Source organism: Rhamphochromis longiceps, linkage group LG2 (genome assembly GCF_057381845.1).
Source record: "Rhamphochromis longiceps isolate RC_006_pf linkage group LG2, R_longiceps_female_GT1.1, whole genome shotgun sequence".
In the NCBI taxonomy this organism is placed as follows: Eukaryota; Metazoa; Chordata; class Actinopteri; order Cichliformes; family Cichlidae; genus Rhamphochromis; species Rhamphochromis longiceps.
Window position 1 is genome coordinate 31,945,162 of NC_140558.1, and position 18,050 is coordinate 31,963,211.

Sequence of the window (18,050 nt, forward strand, 5' to 3'; positions counted from 1 at the left end):
TGTCAACAGGCATGACGGCTGACGAGGCAGACAGACAAGACGACAAACAACAATAACTGCAGCGGCCGTTGCAGAGAAAAACAAATGAGAAAATAGAAAGAGGGGCGAATGAATAAATGAATATCTGTCAGAAGCATTTGGCTTACGGGACAATGGTTTTTTCAGAAGTCTATGCTCGAGGGCCAAATGTCACTTTGGGTCACTTAGACTGAAGATTCAACAGCACATCTTGTAAACTCAAATCCCGCTGCAGCCGGAGAAGAACACATCTTATGTGATACGTAATTACCGGTAATCTAATTTACACTAATGCTTTAAATTATCCATTACAAATTAAGAGGGTCAGAGTTGTCTCCACTTCTCTTTATGAAAGGCCTTGAAAAAGACTGGCGGTGCGGGTTAATGGCGCAACTGGATTAAGGAGACTAGATTCATACATAATGCAAGCATTTACCTTAATGGGAGAAACGTGACTAGTGAGCCGTGTTTACATTAAAGGAGGGTGAGAGTTCAGCCGAGCTGAGGGAATATTTTTCTGCCTACGCTGGCGGCAGACAGTGTAATGAATTTTTATAAAGCGCACTGCAAATAAAACTAAAGACACACAAAGGAGATTGCATGTTGATGGTTGTCGGGCGATGCTGACAAGGAGAAATGGGTGAGGACGCTGTTGAAACTTGTAGCGGTGCACAGTCTGGAAAGAAAACATCCAGTAGCCTGACGCTGAACTCCAGATCTTAAAAACAAAACAAAACAAAAAACTTACCCACAACATCGTGGAACAATGGACTTCCATTGAACCTGGGCTTTCACGTGTATAAAGAGGAGCGATCAAACAGGAAGTGAAAAGTTTGAAATAGTTTTATTGCCACAAGAACTGCGACAAAGACAAACACGCTCCGTTATTTGTCCTGCAATCCGAACACACAAACGCACGTGGCACATCGAACGCAACCTCGTTTACACAGGGGTGATCGTGTCCAAGGGCCGACACGACTACATGTATCCACAAGTGTGTCGACAGCACACACCCAGCATATAGTCTGACATTCTCCTGGCCACAATACACCACACAATTAAAATAAATCTTGTACGAGGGCCACATGGTGCTGCCTTTCTTTCTTTTTTTTTCTAACAAGGGAACAACTCCATAGCAACACCAGAGAAATGTTTACTTATGAATATATTTGGATTTGCACTGTCGGAAACATAAACAGGCTTAGTGTCATAATTTAGTTAGGAACAGGAGTTGTCTTTGTATTGACTTAAAGAGTCAAAGAAAATAAAATAACGTGGGCTGGAAAGTCATGAACTTCCATTTTTCTCGCAGTGGGATTGTGACAGTGTGTGTTCTCATTACGAGCACACCGACAGCCCTCCGTGGGTCTCACTCTCTGAGTTTCTCTCTCCCCCATCTATCTCTGCATTCCCAGACAGCTTTAGCAGTTCAAACCCTCGCACTGCGGCATTGTCACACACTACACTGGTTGCCATGGAGAAATAGTCCTCCTGGTCTCCAAGGTACCCGAGTCTATTGTCTTTGGCTTCTTTATTTAGATGAAAACATGATTTGTTGGAAGGGATCTACTTGTTTTTTCACTGCTTCTCTTTGCTGCTTTCCCTTTCTTCTTCTTCCTCCTCACGCGCATCAGTGTAACGTTGCATGATGTGCATTGTTTCATCCTTCTCCTTTCCAGGAGTTTGACTACGCGCATGTGTGCGTCAAGCTCGTCTGATGTTTTGTAGCAATTAATTTCAGTGTGTCTGCATGTCAGCGCCCCAGGAGGGGGGCTGTATAAAAGTTTTCCCCATTGCCACAGCTCTTGCCAGGGCTTATAATTGCCTTCTATTACCAGGGCTGGGTGTCACAGTGCCTGCCTGTCTGTCACCAAGAGACTCTCAACTAACGACAGATGATGAGGCAAAGGAGTTGGAGTTTTCTTACTGCCGCTCTTTTTGGCAGAAGAGATAATACAGGATATATATATATATTAGGCCAGCGGTTCTCAAAGCAGGGGCCAGGGACTCTCAGAGGTCTGCAAAGCGATTTGGTGTAAATGACCAAATTGGGCTATGATGTTTTAAGTGCAGATAAACACACGTGGACCAATTTATAGCAACAACTTGAGCGTACTGCATCCATTATATTTAGCTCCACAAAAAACCTTATACAGCGGTGTCACATCATGTCATGCCATGAATGCAAATAGCTTTGGCAATGGCAATGAGAACTACAAAGGGCATTAAATATATGTTCGTAACTGGTTCTTCTTAGAGAGAAACTCACTCTTAGAAATCTGCAGACCACAAAACACAGAAGACAGAACCACTGGATTATGAAGTAAGCAAGAAAGTGTGCTCCTGGTTGTTGTGTTATGCAAATATATCACCCACAGTGATTTCTGAGCTTTTGCTGCTGCAAAAGTTGATTTGGAAACACTTATGTAAAAGCCATGCAGTCAAAAACAACAAGCTTAAGTTTAAAGCAAAAAAAAGAAAGAAAGAAAAAAGAGTTAAGTGATTCTAATGTGGCTTTAAAAGCAGCTGTGAGAGCTTACAAACACTTACAATCAGCCAGCTTTAACCTTTGACCCTGTTTATTTGCATGTTTCCAGCTCCACTCGCAGCTGTCACCAAGCTGCTACTTCTGTGCTTGCTTGCAGTGCAGCTGAAAACCAAACAGGAAGTGACATCACATCCGTTGCTCCGTGAGTGGAGCAAGCGGCTGATGGGTGGAAAGAGGAAGTAGACTGTGTTTCGTTCTCATTCAGTGGCTGTGGCTCAGACGTCCCAGACTCTGTGGTCTTGTTTAAGGGCAGCCAGACAAATAAAAATATCTAATTTAAGTCACTTATCTGCTCAGTCACATAAAGTTTCCCTTTTACTCTCAGATGGCGGTCTTAAAACACCACATATAACATTTTTTATAAACATTCAAATCTCCTGAGAAAGACTTTCTTGAGCTGTGACTCACTCATTTCTGGTACTTGCTTTCTTGCATGTTTTATAAATTACTGACCTTAACTCAGTGTGTTTCCCTCGTCTAACTCAGCCATTCTGTTTTATCACAAACTCAATGAGCAATATTTGCTTTAACTATGAAGTTGACACTTTTAAACCAAAGTTTTTTCAGAAAGTGGAAGTAATTTGGATGGAAGTGTGTGTTTTCCTAATTCTCTTCTGAATCTACTGAATGTAACTCTTAAACGGAACCTGTTAGTTTACTAATACTCCTACTTTATGTTTTCTCTTTTTTTTTTTTTCTTCTTTTTTTTTTGTCATGCATGGTGATGCAAAGGTGGAAGGAGAGGTTTCGGAAACTGTGACGCGGTGCTTCGTCAGCGCAGGGTGCAAACCAGGGTAGGTTACTGTTGTGTGCTGTTGTGGGAGAAGCGTGCAGCGGCTTGTTGTTCTGGCACGAAGGCTAAGTGCTGAGTGAAGTGGGTGCAGGTGAACATGCTAAGACAAGCCAAGTCAGTGTTTGTCTTGCCTTGCTGACATGTATCACGTTTGCACACCTACTGTTTTTTTTCTTTATCAGTTTCTCGTATCTTTCTGTGCTGAAGGATTTAAGCTTCTACTAAGGGGAAAAAAACCCAAACAGCTAAGAGTAATAAATCTGGATCATATTATAAATAGACTTGGTCTTTTTAATAATTTCAGATAAGGCATGGATGACTCCCTTTCAATCTCTGAATCCTGTAAGTTTTTGCAAGTGTCTGCCCACCTAAACCTGAACAATCCTCTCTCTAGATTGAGCAGTAGTGTTTCATCATCGATTTGTTGCTTTGATGATGATGGTGATGATGATGATGATGATGACGGTGGTGACGATTATGCGCTGATGATGATAGTCTGACTGGGCTAGGATAGAGCCACAAATAGGCACAAATTGTTTTTAAAAGCTGCCTTCATTTCTCATTTTCGGAATGGGGAACCAGAGAAAAATGAGTCAGAGCAGATGTGGTGAGCTGCTGAGACAGCAGACGCTGATCTGGGATCAGTTCTACATAATGGTTTTATAGGGAAACAGAGTCTATCAGGGTTAAATGAAAAAAAAAAAAATGGTCCAAAATTTGAGTTCTGCTAAAGGTTGGTGTGTAAAGTGCTAAAAAAAAAAAAATTAGAAAAGGAGATGACCGACTGTGAGAAGAAAAAATAAACCAGGAGTTCTACAGTACAGGCTGTTGGGAAAAATGTCCACATGGACACACACACGCACGATATCACTCATGAGTGAACGAGCCAGCAGGAACAAGGGGAAGCAAGTGGAAGTGAGGGGAGAAGGAGGGGAGGACTGTGGGAAGAGAGGCAGGAGGGAAAGAAGGTCTGGAGTGAGTCCAGGGGAACTCCAGACTTCTGTTACCCAACATTCTCTCTCAACAGTGGCTGGGAGACTGCTGCTGCTGCTGGTAGAGAGACACAAGGCCCAGAAAGTGAGCAGCCACACACACATTCAAAATTCACATAAAACCCTTATTCCTGGATACACACATATGCTGCCGTGGCTGTGTCACCATAGTAACACAGTGACCCCGGCCTTACAGTTGCACTCCCGAGCCTGATCTCCTGCAGGGTTCTGAGGACGGGGTGGAGTAAATCTGTCTATTTTTAGCTGGCTCACTTTTTTTTGTGCTGGTGACAATAAGACTTTCTCCAAAGTCCGGTTTACTTTACATCAGGCTATCCAAGTTCCATGTACATCCACATGGTGTGAATTAGGGATGAATGTGGGGAAAATGAGAAAATGAAGAGAAGGCAGGAAGTACTAACGGGGGGGGAAAAAGAAAGGCAATAGATGTAAACTAGCAGACTGAAACTATTAAGACTATTATGTGTTCATATAGTCTTTCAAACAATCTTGATTCTACAATGTGAACAGACCAGCAGTGTACTCTGAGTGTATTTATGTGTGTGTGTGTATGCGGCGAAACACACCCCCACATGAACGCAGACCAGACTTTGGCCAACATGACTCGGCAGCATTTGGGTAATTGCCCCACAGTTGGCTTCTGCTTCCAGCTACACTGAGCTAGCAGAAGCGGAGTGTAACTTTAGCTGGACTGAAACCCACTCTGGCCCTGGCCGCGGTCCAAGTCCGCCTCATCACAGCCGCACTGATTCTAACTGAATGCCAGCGCACGGAGGTGGGTTAAGCCGAGGCCTCACAATACCCTTGACACAAAGGGTGGAGAGGAGAGCTGCTCCAGATAATGGGGCTGATATTGATACTGCTCTTTCTTTGCTGATACAGTCCAGGAAGTGATCTGAATATCTTCAGCAGTGTCACGCCGGTGCAATTTTAACATTATTTTTTCCCCTTAGTTTGTTTTTTTTCCCCTTCTTCTTTTTTTGTTTTTTTTCCATGTCATGTATTTGTAATTGGTCCCTCTTCTCTTTCACTTTGCATTTTCCATTCAGCGCCCATTTCTTAGTTCTCCTTTCCTGTGGTGTCAAATCATGAGCCACAAGGTTAAAATAGCCCATCGTATGCTATTTTTACGCTGACTTATGATGCCAGATTTGACCGATTTTGACGTGGCTGTCATTTCACTTCCTTAAATTCAGCAACTGGTCTTAGGCACATGACCTGACCCCAGTCATGATACATATCTATGGAATGTGTTGTCTTTGATACGAACAGACTTCACTTCTTGTGTTTTTGTCTGTCTTTGGCACACTTTCATGGCTAAGCCGTTAAAATGATCAGTGACATCACATCTACGTCAAAACTATGGTCGGTCAGTCTCTTTTCTGGCTAGACGTCAGCCATGTGACCGTCATGGTCAGTTGTGTCTTAGTGGCTAACTGTCCTGACTTCACTAGCTCCTCTCTAATCCTACAGCTTGTTAATTGGTTTAGGCTGTTTCCTTTGTGGCAGACTGCGTCACAAAGTAAACGTAACCTCAGCCCAGACATAAGTATATTAACATGGTTAAGTAAAAATAGCTACGGGTGGCTAAATAAAACTTCGATGTATGTGGAAGTGAGTATTTTGGGCACCTGTGATCTTGTTATTGGCGTTAAATTTAGCTCTGTGGTCCTCAGTGAGGAGTGGAAACAGTGACAGGGACCTGTTTTGCCACAACACACTTCCTGTGCACTGTGAGTAGTGAGTAAACCACAACCCAGTGACGCAACGTTCGGAAAAAAAACAAAAAAAAACAGAGCGAGCAAAAGAAAAAAAAGAAAGTAACAAAGAAGAGAGGAAAATCAGTAATCAGGAAGTTGTGGCTTCATTTGAAAAAGGAAAATTGTTGACTGAACTGTAAATGGATACTGTAAGTGAACTTGTGTGAATTTCCTGTGTGCGGACTTTCCCCTTTCAGATAACACAATGATAAGGTGAGCATAGACCTGAGTATAGGGCTGCTATTATTGCTGTTGCTAATGTGCGTGACTGAAGAGTCATATAGTCATATATACACAGGCATATATACACAGGCATATATACACAGGCATACTGGCCTTTTATTTCTCCTTTATATTTTCGAACTCTTGAGCCGTTGTAGCTCTTCTCACTTCCTGTGGGCTATTCTTTGTGACCTGAGCTACAAACGCAGCACAAAGCCTTTGCAGGACCACAAAAAAGGGACTTTGTACTATAGACTCAAGCGTGCTGCAGCTTTTCCTGATAATGTATGATAGTGGAGTCTCATATTAGGAGGCAGTCTTCTGAAAATACCCCGTTCCTATAAAGTGCTTATTTACACGAGTGAATTTATAAGAAAACACTGAGCAAATGTTGCCTATTGTTATGTGATTATGACATTTATATCCATGACCACGAGCTGCTAGTCAGAGGAAATGTGAAATGACTGCATGCGAAGATATTTTTGGTTCATTTGTGTCAGTTACCCTAAAAAAGCATAAATGAAGATGCGCACTTTTTTCAGTTTGTGTGGGAGTTGGAACAGTGTAAGCTCGGGAGTATATGTGTGTGTGTGGTTGTTTGTGTGTGTATATTTATGAGTGTGACATAGAGTGTTGGAAAGAGGCAAATTTATAGCGTGAATTTTCTCTCACTCTCTCAAACAACACTGAAAGTCATGAATCATCTCTGCTGCACAGAGCTAACCACAGGAAGTACCCATGGAACACACACACTCATATATACATGCACCACTCAGTATACAAAGCACAACCAAATACAGTGAGAATGATCTACTGGAACAAACTACAGGCCAGAAATAACCCATAAACACAGACCCATAAACTCTGAATAGCTCAAGAGTATCAATTCGTCAAGTTTGTTTCCAGGGATTTCTTCATATCGATTACAAGTCTCAACAACACAAAGCAAGATTTTTCTTTTAAACGGGCACCAAATCTTGTAGATCAATAAGCTTTTGTCGAGACCTCATCACAACATCTCGGCCGTTTCCTGCAAAAGACAAGGTTTCCATGGTGACCCCTACACACTTGGGAAGTACAGTATGAAAGAAATAGGAAAGTGTGTGTGTGTAGCTTGTGGGAGACAGGGAGAAAGAAAGCCAGTGCCAAGCCTTGACCCCTGAAGTCTCTCTTTTTGTGTATGCTTGTTTGGTACACTGCAATATAACAGAATAGTGGCTCATTATTCCTGCTGTATGAGCCTGGTCCTTGGAGGAGCAGTACAGGCTAGAGATGGCACGATACCACTTTTTTATGTCCGATACTGATACCGATATCATAAATTTGGATATCTGCCGATACCGATATGAATCCGATATAGTGTTTTTTAATCAACAAAACTGTTTTTAAAATATCTTTCTGCATTTTGTATAAGTTCATACTCAAGTTTAAAACAACAACTACACTAAAGCTATTCTGTTATACCTGTATGCAAAAAAAAAAATATTTCATAGTTCAGCAATACTGATCAATCTAATAAACTTAAACCTACACCATCCTCCCTATTCTGGTATTTTAAAGAGTACTTAGCATAAATATTAAGCAACCTAACTAATAGGGTTCCAACTCCCAGCAACAACAAAAATAAATAAATAAAAATAGGGACCCACCCCTCACGCTCCACCTCATGATGCTTAATCGACGTAATCAACCTTAATTTGATGCAGTGTGAAAAAAAAATACACAGAAATCAATTCTTTTTCAAGAAATATTAAATAGATTCAACATCTTTCTTCAACAAAATTGCAGACTGCACAGATGGTACCTTCCCAAAGGAAAAAGTACTATAGCTTACTAGGGTATATTAGACTTAACAGTTACTATATACAATAATGGACTTCTATACATTTTACATCAGATTAAAACTTTGGGTGATTCAGATAAATATTAAATAATTAAAAGCTAGACATTTTAAATGAGAATAAGAAAGAAAAGTATGTCTTTGTGCCCCCTTTTCCCTGTTAATGCCCTATCGGCCCCCCTGGCTAAACTTTCCTAGATCCGCCCCTGCATAGTTACCAGCCGTCAGCTACGTAGAAAAAGATCCTGGAGTAGAAAGTAATAATAAATAAATTCTAACAACAGCTGATCAAGCTTAAACGTGCTGCTGTTGTTTATCCACTGGTTTCCTCTTTCTGGTGCAAAGTGGGCCAAAAGCAAACAAGAGACACGGACTCGCGACAGAAAAGCCGATCAGCTGATCATTAAGCAGTTTCATGATTGAAGTAGCAGCCGGAGAGCGAGAGGCAGTCGGTTAAGCTTAACGCAGGAATGCTTTACAAACATTCAGAGATGGACTTACACACTTGCTTTACTTCTCTCGGGGATAACTTTGTCGGAGATGAAATGCCGGGTTGCTAGCGAAGCTCCAAATGCTATCCAGACCACCGACAGGTCCTGCATGCCACAGCCGCTCTATCACGTGATGCATACTGCTCCGACGTGCTAACGTTCTGAGGTGAGTTATGGCGTGTTGCAAGTTTTGTGAGGTGCTTTCGTGATATTTAATGGATCGGATTACATTTTTTATTTTTCTCCGATATCCGATCCAGTAATTTAGGTCAGTATCGGACCGATACCGATACGTAATATCGGATCGGTCCATCTCTAGTACAGGCACACGAATGGACGCCGTACAAATCACGTTGAGCACCATCATTTTGCCTTTCTGTTTCTGTTGGTATCAGTCAGGAGCCTTGGGAGCTGAAAAATGAACCAGAGAAGGAAGAGCAAGGAATGCAGTTCCCCAACTGACCACATGAGGCTGGCTGCACATGTCAGTAGCCAACTTTACAGCAGAAATAAACATGTTTACAGCCAGCTACACAAATAGTTTGGTCTATAAAGCATGTAAAGCATGACCCACCTATCTGCATTTTATTAAGGCTTAGCATGACAGGCTGTACTGACAGGTGGGTGTATCTGCTACCTATTGGCTAATCTTTATCTTAGCTATTTCCTGCACTAGACCTGTTGACCATGTTTTAAGATTTTGATTACTTAGGAAGCATTTTTATAAATATTAGGTAATCTAATACTAAAAGTAGGAAATCTGTGCTCTGGTTTGTTAGGGGACATTCTAGTATTTTAGTTGTAAGCTAATTAGCAGGAGCGGTAGTTGGCACTGTGGCCTCATAGCAAGAAGATCTTAGCCTGTTCTCTTCATGTCTGCATGGGTTCTCCATGCAGTTAGTGGGGTTAGTTTAACAGTTAAATGGGCTGTTAGTGTGAGTGGGGGTATGAATGGTTGTCTGTCTGTGTTAGCCCTGCGGCAGACTGGTGAACGGTGCAGGGTATACCTGTAATTCTGATTAGGATAAGCAGAAAAAACAGATCGATTAGCATATGTTTGTGTCAATGTGATACAGTAACACAGTCTATTACTGCAGTTTGCTACCATTAATAAATAACTTAGATCTCCACCTTCTTCGCAAAATCACAAGTATTGGTGGCCCAAATGCAAAAAGTTAGAGCTAAAAGAGGTTTGCAAACCAATGGGTGAAGTCAGCGTTGTTGCATCTTCACTGGTTAGAATATAGTGAAAGATGGAGTTGTGAAGCACTTACAGAGAGTAGATGCTCCTGTCTTGTTGCCAGTTGATGCCATTATTTTGATCCCTCAGATGCAGCCACAGGGCTGGCATGCTTGGTTGTCCAGGTGATGGCTACCGTGCAGACAGAGGGCCTGACCGGTCTTGGCCCACTCTGTTACACCAACTGTGCCAACTTACCGTCAACTGGACACTAAACGGCAGCGACACATATGCCGCCTTTCTCTGCTTTAGACCGTGGGCACATGTTTTCCAATCTGAGAAAAGATAACCTAAAAAAGGTGCAGAGCCACTTGAAATCAGGAGATCTGAAATCAGATTTGCCACCCTCAGATCTAACCACATCAGTTAAAAGCGCGTTGAATTATCTGACCTGGCATCAGCGGTGTGGGGGGGAGACTTTGTTGCTGGTGGGCTATAAGCAACGCAGAGAAGAGATTTGCAGAGACAGCCCATAGCAGCTCCTTTGGAACCAATGACTCAGATATGCAGATGTGTTTACTTCCCTTCTGTTTCCCACCTCAACCAGCACACAAAAGGCAGGGGGAATGAAAGTGCCTGATAATGTCTTTAAGTGTTGCGTTTATATATTTATATACGTTATAAAGAACTCATTTTTTGCTAAAACTTAGACAAGCACTTCAAATGGGCTCTTTGCCTCTTCCCTCTATTCCCTCCCTCCCTTCTGAGGGTATTCATCTTTTGTCTAATGCGTAGCGCTGCTCTCTGTTAGTTTCTTTCTGACACCATGCCAGCAGAGTCATCTGCAAAGGGACTCATGTAGGGATTAAAAACCATCAACAGATCCCCTTTAACAGAGCAGCAGAAAAAAAATGGTTGAAAAAATGCAAAAAAATAAATAAATAAATAAATATAAAAACTCCAGACAGTTTTGAGAAAACTTGCAGAAAGAGAATGCAGATTGTCACCTGACCCTGAGGCAAAGCAGCCCTAAATATAATAAAGAGAAGACAACAGAAGAAGACGAGGCGACACGACACGGGTAATGTGTTTTCTCTGCTGGTGTCGTCTGGCAGATCTGGGATGATTGAGTGCTGATGCCTGCCTGGGCTGCTTCAGAGAAGATCGTCTACCCCCCCCCTCAGCTCATGCACACACGTGCACAGCCTCTCTGATGACACACACTGACACATGTGCGCACACACACGCACGCACACACAGATTTCTGTTGTCGAAGTGACAAAAACATCAAGGCGTATTAACTGTCATCATCTCAGCATCTCTTCATCTCTCTTTTTGGTCCAGGGAATATTTCAAGGTAACACATTATTATTGTAGTGTGTGTGTCTGTGTAGGAGCGCGTGTTGTTGTTGTTTTTTTTTATAGTGGATGTGTGTCTTAATTAGAACGGGGTTTAGTGAATTAGGCCAGGATGTGTAATAGACTCAAATTTGCATAATCTCTGTTGAATAAATCCGAGTGACAAACATGCAAGCACAAAATCATACCTACTTACTGTACGGTGTGACTTCACTTGGAAAAAAAAGTGTTTATGACAGTAATCTATAGTCTTTGCTTACAGAATCTGCGTATTAATCTCTGTGCATTTCTATAATCGCCCTGTATTGTGAAATAACAGCAGCAGATACAGACAAACAGGTGCTGGCTACAGAGGAAGTTGATTGGCTTGATTCCACAATCCATTTTCCCAAGGCTTCCACACCCCTGCAGCTGTCCTCAAGAATATGAGAACTGTATGTGCGCACGAGCTCGTGTGTACGTGGGTGTGTACATGTGTGTCGTTGAAGTGCATGTTTGCGGTTATGACAAATTCACTCCTCGTGGCTTGCCAATAAGCAAGACAATGATCTTTATTGACAAAGAAAAATGAAATGCCGGACCTAATTCTGCGCCCACAAATGAAAGTGAAAAATTTTCAGTCCCGAGACCGATTTATGGTAAAATGGTAAATGGCCTGTATTTATATAGCGCTTTTACTAGTCCCTAAGGACCCCAAAGCGCTTTACATATCCAGTCATCCACCCATTCACACACACATTCACACACTGATTTATCAGGACTGATTTTTTTTTACATTTTCTCAAAGTTTTAAAAAGTCTGACCTGCTTGAGAATGAGCTTCCTGATGTTCAAAGCAAAGTCATATTACAGGTTTGCGGGGCTTTTGGCTGTTTTGCATGGCAGAATGTTTTGAACTGAGCGGTGACAGCCTCAGCCCGACTGAAGAGTCTACTTCAACTCACCTCATTTCTATTGGAAAACACTTCCACTCTCTCTCCCTCTGCCTCCCTTTCTTTCTCTCTCCCTCTCTCTCACCGTCTTCTCTCTGAAGCTGCAGATCACTTGAAAAAGAAAGGGGAAGGAACATGAATAAAAACTGAAGGCACTTCTCTTAGATATGTCTCTTGATGCTCTTCAGATCTTTAAGGCTTCATCACAGGGAAATGCAGGGTTACTCCAAGAAACTGAAGGACTGACTTCCTAATCTACTGTACAAGACCTGAATTTGAGAACTCATCTTTATAGCAGTTTCTCCTTTTCCTCTCACGCAATTTTGATCTCTAGTGTTTAGTTTTTATTTATTGATGGGCAGGTAGAGGTGCGGCATCCTTCAATCAGTACTTTTTCGCTTTTTCTTTTGGATGAAAAGGAGAAAACCAGGGACCATATAGTCAAAAGAAAGCCTGTTTGTCCTTGATCAGTTCACACTCTACTGCCTCTAAAAAGAAAGGAAAGATTTAAGGAAATAAACTTTAGATTTCTATTTTTTTTCGCTTTCACATACCATAATTAATCTATTTTCTTCAAATGGAAATAAAAATAACTGTGTTTTAATAGGCTGGAGAAACAGTTGCAAGCACTCCGTTTTATTTAAAGGTTCAAGATCTGTAAGAGGACATTTGTTAAAGCTGCCCTCCTGATGAACATTTACAGAGATTGCTTTAAAGGAGTTGGAGCCAAACCCGTGTCTGCACTAAGTCCTATCTCCTCCATCCAGAGCAGGTCAGACGTAATGACTGATGTTCCAGACATAATGAAAACATCCTTGCAAAGTGAATCTGATTGGATATCAGCTATCAGTCATCGTTTAGCAACAGCGGTGCACATGAGCTGCCAGCCGAGTCCTTTTCTCTCTCCCGGTGTGTTTAAGCAGGAGTTCACAATGAAGTGCAGCAGTTTTTACCTCTCCAATGTAAACTGTGTGTGCATCAGATAGAGACATTTTAAAATCTAGGGGAAAAAATCCTCCCAATTTTATTCAGTAAAGGCTACTTTCCATTTAAACGATAGTACAGAAAGTTACCTTTTTCTTTCATTTATCTCTTCAATGAATAACATCATCAGTTTTGGAGACTTTACAGAACACATGGTAGGGCTGTTTATTACAGTTAAATATTTAGCTACACCACCACAGTTATTTTTCCCATGACGATCTTAGAAAAAAACTAAACCAAGGTATCATTTACTCAGCTCTTCTCCTTAAATAGTGTCCAATTTAATGTGCTGAGCTGAAGAGAAGCAGGACTTTAGTCAAGGCTTGTGCCAGTAGGGATGTTAGTATTAAATTAAATGTTACTTGGTCTGAGTCTCCTGTTCTTTACAATAAACAGCCACACTGTTCAGACCCTGTAAGATCATGGGAAACAGCGTCCCCTTTTGGAGAGCAACAGCACTGCTTTAAGGAGCGGCCCCCATTAAAGTGATTTGTGACCTTGCACTCAATTACTGTATATGTATTATGTCCTGCAGTCCGAAACATGAAGTTTAACTTTGTATGATTGTATTCTAGTTTCTTGATTGTCACATTTTTTGAGAGTGGTCTATGTGCCCCGCTCTTAATTGTCCCTTCCTTTCCTCAAAATATTATACAACACCCCAGTGAAGACAGCTGAGACTGAGCTTTCTATTGTTCCTCTCATCTCTTGTCGCCGCCGCAGCTCCTCAGTCTCCTTTACACTCCCTGGGCATCGCATAGCCAACAGATTAATTAGACGAGTGATAGCAATGTTCTCTCTTAGTGCTGGCCCACTGAGTTTTGTTTTTCTTTTTCACTTCTTGTAAGCCTCTAATTTCTCTCTTTACATTAATGGAGCTTACTCGGTGTGCTGACCCATGGGAGAGGAAAATTAAGTCTCTTTTTCCCTCTAAGGAGGGGGGGGCTGCAGTTTATTCCAGAACTAGTTTGTTTCATGCATTTGGAGAGGAAACATATTTTACCAGAGTATTATGTAGGATCGTAGACATCCTGAATTTAAAAACAAACAAACAAACAAACAAAAAAAACGGATATATCAACCATCTATAAGAACAAGCGTATTGTATTTTGTGAAAGCGGGCTCTGTTTTAATGCTCCTCCATTCAATGTCTGTCAACCCTCTCTGGACAAGGGTCCTGGTTGGTTGCCTTGGAAACGAGCATATGACTATTCTGAGAGTGAGAGACGAAGCGAGTGTAGTAAAGGTAAGTCACTCAAGGACCCTCTGGTCAACCTGATAAAGTGTGATGAAAATCAAAGGCCGCAACTCAGCAACGCCTACGATTCAGCAGAGAAAGAAGAGAGCGAGAGAGGGGAATAAAAAGTTGTTTTCTTTCCTGAAAGATTTGAAAAGAAGCGAGCACAATGGAGCAAATATTGCACCGCTTTGAGAAACATGTCTTATAAAGTGTAGGAATCAATAGGAAAAGATCTTCTTTTTCATCCCATGTACGAACACAGTCAGCGCAGTCATGTGTGACCGACTCTCTGTCACTCATTTTCCTATGCACATTTCTTACATACGTCTCTGCACAATATGTGCATTCATTACACGTGTTTGGAGTTCAAGCCACCCTCTTTACACTAAGCCGTTATGTATGAGTCCAGGTGTCGAGCTCCAATGCTTTTTATTCATGTTCTTTGAGGAGGCTGTCAGGCATAATTACGACAACATGCTTCTAACCAGCATGCTTGGAGAGCCTCTGCTTCCCAGCCCCCTCCTCCTCACACTTCGCTCTCTGCTTGAATTTGCTGCTGCTAATGCACATGTTAGTATGTATCACAAAGCACATGTAAGTGGATGGTAACAGTGACTACAGTGCTGTGGTTTTAGTTAAGGCAACACAAAGCAGGAAACTGTTACGTGTTGCACTTGTTAACGCCTCACATCTTATTTAATGAACAGCAGTGCAAGGATTTAATAGTATAAAACCCATCTGAGAACTTGTTGCAGCTCTCCTACTATGCCTCGTGTATGAGTAAGATAAAGTGAATCAAGGTTGCGATGGAAAAATAGAGCAAGAATAAAAAGCAGGATGAAAGAAAGGATACTGTATTACTTTTGTCATAGTAGCCATTCCTGCTGCATGTCATGGAGTTATACACATGCGTATACAAAGCTGCCATGAGGTCAGCGTTTGCTTTCCGCCTTTTGTCTTCATCTTCCTTCTACTCTTGTGATCCAAGGTGACAGTGCAGGGCCAGGGTGAAGAGGGAGAGCGAGCAAGTGCAGTGCAAGGGCAGAGAAACTGGCCTGGGCAGCTTGGATTGGGAAATGTGGGCCTGTTGGTGACAGCTCAGTATCTAGATGGGGGGCCGATAGAGCCACTCCAGAGGGCATAATTCAATCGCAACTTAACCATGATAAAGACAGAGAGACAGAGTTGGGGAAATAAACCGAGAAAGAGTTGGAGGCAGAAGAGTAGAGAGCAGATAGAGTCATGAGTAGAAAGAATCAGATTACCATGCTTTTAAATGGGAGGGCTCGATGACACTCATCCGACCTGATTTAAACGACAGAAGCGTAAGGAATGAATTCTTCAGCTTGTCTGTCCCCTGACCCTGCCGGCGAGCGATGAGAGCGCGAGAGGGGAGCAAAAGAATCACTCATGCTTGGAGTGAGATGGTGCCTAATCGTCCAGAGGCCGGGACTGAGTAACTGTGACTGGATGCATCCACCGCGGACGACGGGCAGGGACGATCTGAAAAGCTAAAAAGTCCTAATCAGGTTTTTTACGCAAATGGGCGGCCTGCACGCGGACCGCTCGGGGCTATGTGTGATGAGGCCGTCAGCCGCTAGTGGTCCACAGACATGACACAAGTCATTTCACCTCAGCTCCGCTCAGCTCATGCACATTCACAGGATGCTAATCGTTCCCTGCTTTCCCCGGCTGATGCTGTCTGTGTGAATGTAGCAAGTCTGTGTAGCTGGTTGGCTGGATTGAGGGCTTTTAGTCTTCTTATCTGAAATTACATATATTTTTTCCCATTTCACCCTCAGTTCCAGACGCTCTTTGCTTTTGGGCTGTCTATTTTTACCTGTCTTCAACAATCAGGTATCAAATACTGGTAAGAAACAGTTTTGCCTCTACAGTAAGAGCCCCTGTGATTATAGTTGAAGGGCCAGGATATTTTCCTTCAAGGTGTGTGGTGTGTGCGTTTGCCTGAGTTTATGTCAGTGTGCGTGTGTGTGCGTGCGTTTATGCCTGCACATGTTTGTCTTAGACTATTGATCTGGCCAGCACACAGCAGGCATTAAATGAGAAGAGGCTGTGGCCGACAGATAAAGAGGGAAAGAGTGATGGGTGGCAATAAAAGAAGGGGATCTGTAGGCAGGGAGAAAAAAATCACCTTTTTTGAATTAAAAAAAGCTTTAAAGATATAACTTTGAATTGTTTTCTCTTTATTTCTTTTTTTCTTTGCAGTTTTCCACGTTCCTGGATTCTCACTGTGGTTCCTGCATCAAGCTCAGTCACACCTGCACAAAGTTACGAGCCGTGGACAATGATATGGTACATGACAAAAACAGTTTCTTATAAACCCTTCATACTCTGTACAAGCACACAAAATGTGTACCCCTCAACAAACACATAATAAATGTGCTCTTATAAATCAATTTGGCTCCACGATACAACCGGATCTTGGGAAGTGGCTCGGAAATATCAAAACAACCTTGGGGACTTTGGGTTCACTATGAATGTTGTGTGCCTTCACTATGTGTGCTCTTTATAGCTGCTCTTTATTCAATCAATCTGCTCCCTACTCTTTCATCCATTAATTTGGCCTCTCTCTCTCTCTCCATCCATTATTTCTGTCATTGTGCTGTTTGTCCTGTTCAGTGGGCATCATAAAGCAGTCAGGAAGACTAACTTGCATGTGATGCTCGCAGAGCAGGCAGTGGAAATGTCACAGTATTTCAGGTACCAAGGCTTATTAACGAGGTCTGTCTAATATGAGGGGACAGGAAATGAGCAGGTTCTCCTTAACTGCTATTGTAAAGATGATAGATGTGTGATTGCACTTAGAAATGCATGGAAAACATGCATGCATGGAGAAACCTATAGCTGGGGTTCTCAAACTTAGCAAACAGCCTCTAAAGCCAGAAAAAATTAACTCAAACCCAAACTCTGTATGTTCACATGAAAAGAGAGACATGTTTGTCAGTTGTTTGCAGCTTATTCATACAATGTACTTCACTCACGGGAGGTCAAGAGCACCATCTGTGCATGTTCAATTCTTAATTAGATTCACAACAACTGAATAATGTATTTGTGCGACCAAAATAGATTTGAGGTGGGGAATACCTGAGATTAATATAGGAGTCTGTTTTTGACACATTTCCTCATTGACATCTTCGAAGTCGTCGTGTTTTTTCTTTTCTGTTTCAGGCACAGCTTGTCCCGTGTCAAGCCAATTAGTCGATCTCATTAACCAATGCTGTCAACCAGAAGACTGCGGTTTGAGTCCTGTTTGTGAGCTCTGTTTTTTGCATTCTCTTTTTTCTCCCCTCACAGTTTACTTTATATTCACATTCTGTTTGGTTAGCTATAGGCATCAAATATACTTGGTTCGTTTTAATGAAATATCACAGTTTGGGTAAAGCTTCAAAACTCCCACCGACAAATGATGGCCAAGCAAAGATATGTGGCCATTTTCCAGTGGTCCGGTTCATTTAACTCAAAGGTTTGCATGATATTAAAGAGTTCCCATTATACAATATTGTACCATCATTCCTTATACCTAGTGTTAGGAAGGTTGTTGCTACAGTCGCACTAGAAGAAAACAGTGGCTGAGACCAATTTATTGCCTTTATGATGGAACCAGGTGTGAGAGCGCCCACAGTTAGCTGCTATGCTCAAAGACAGAGATA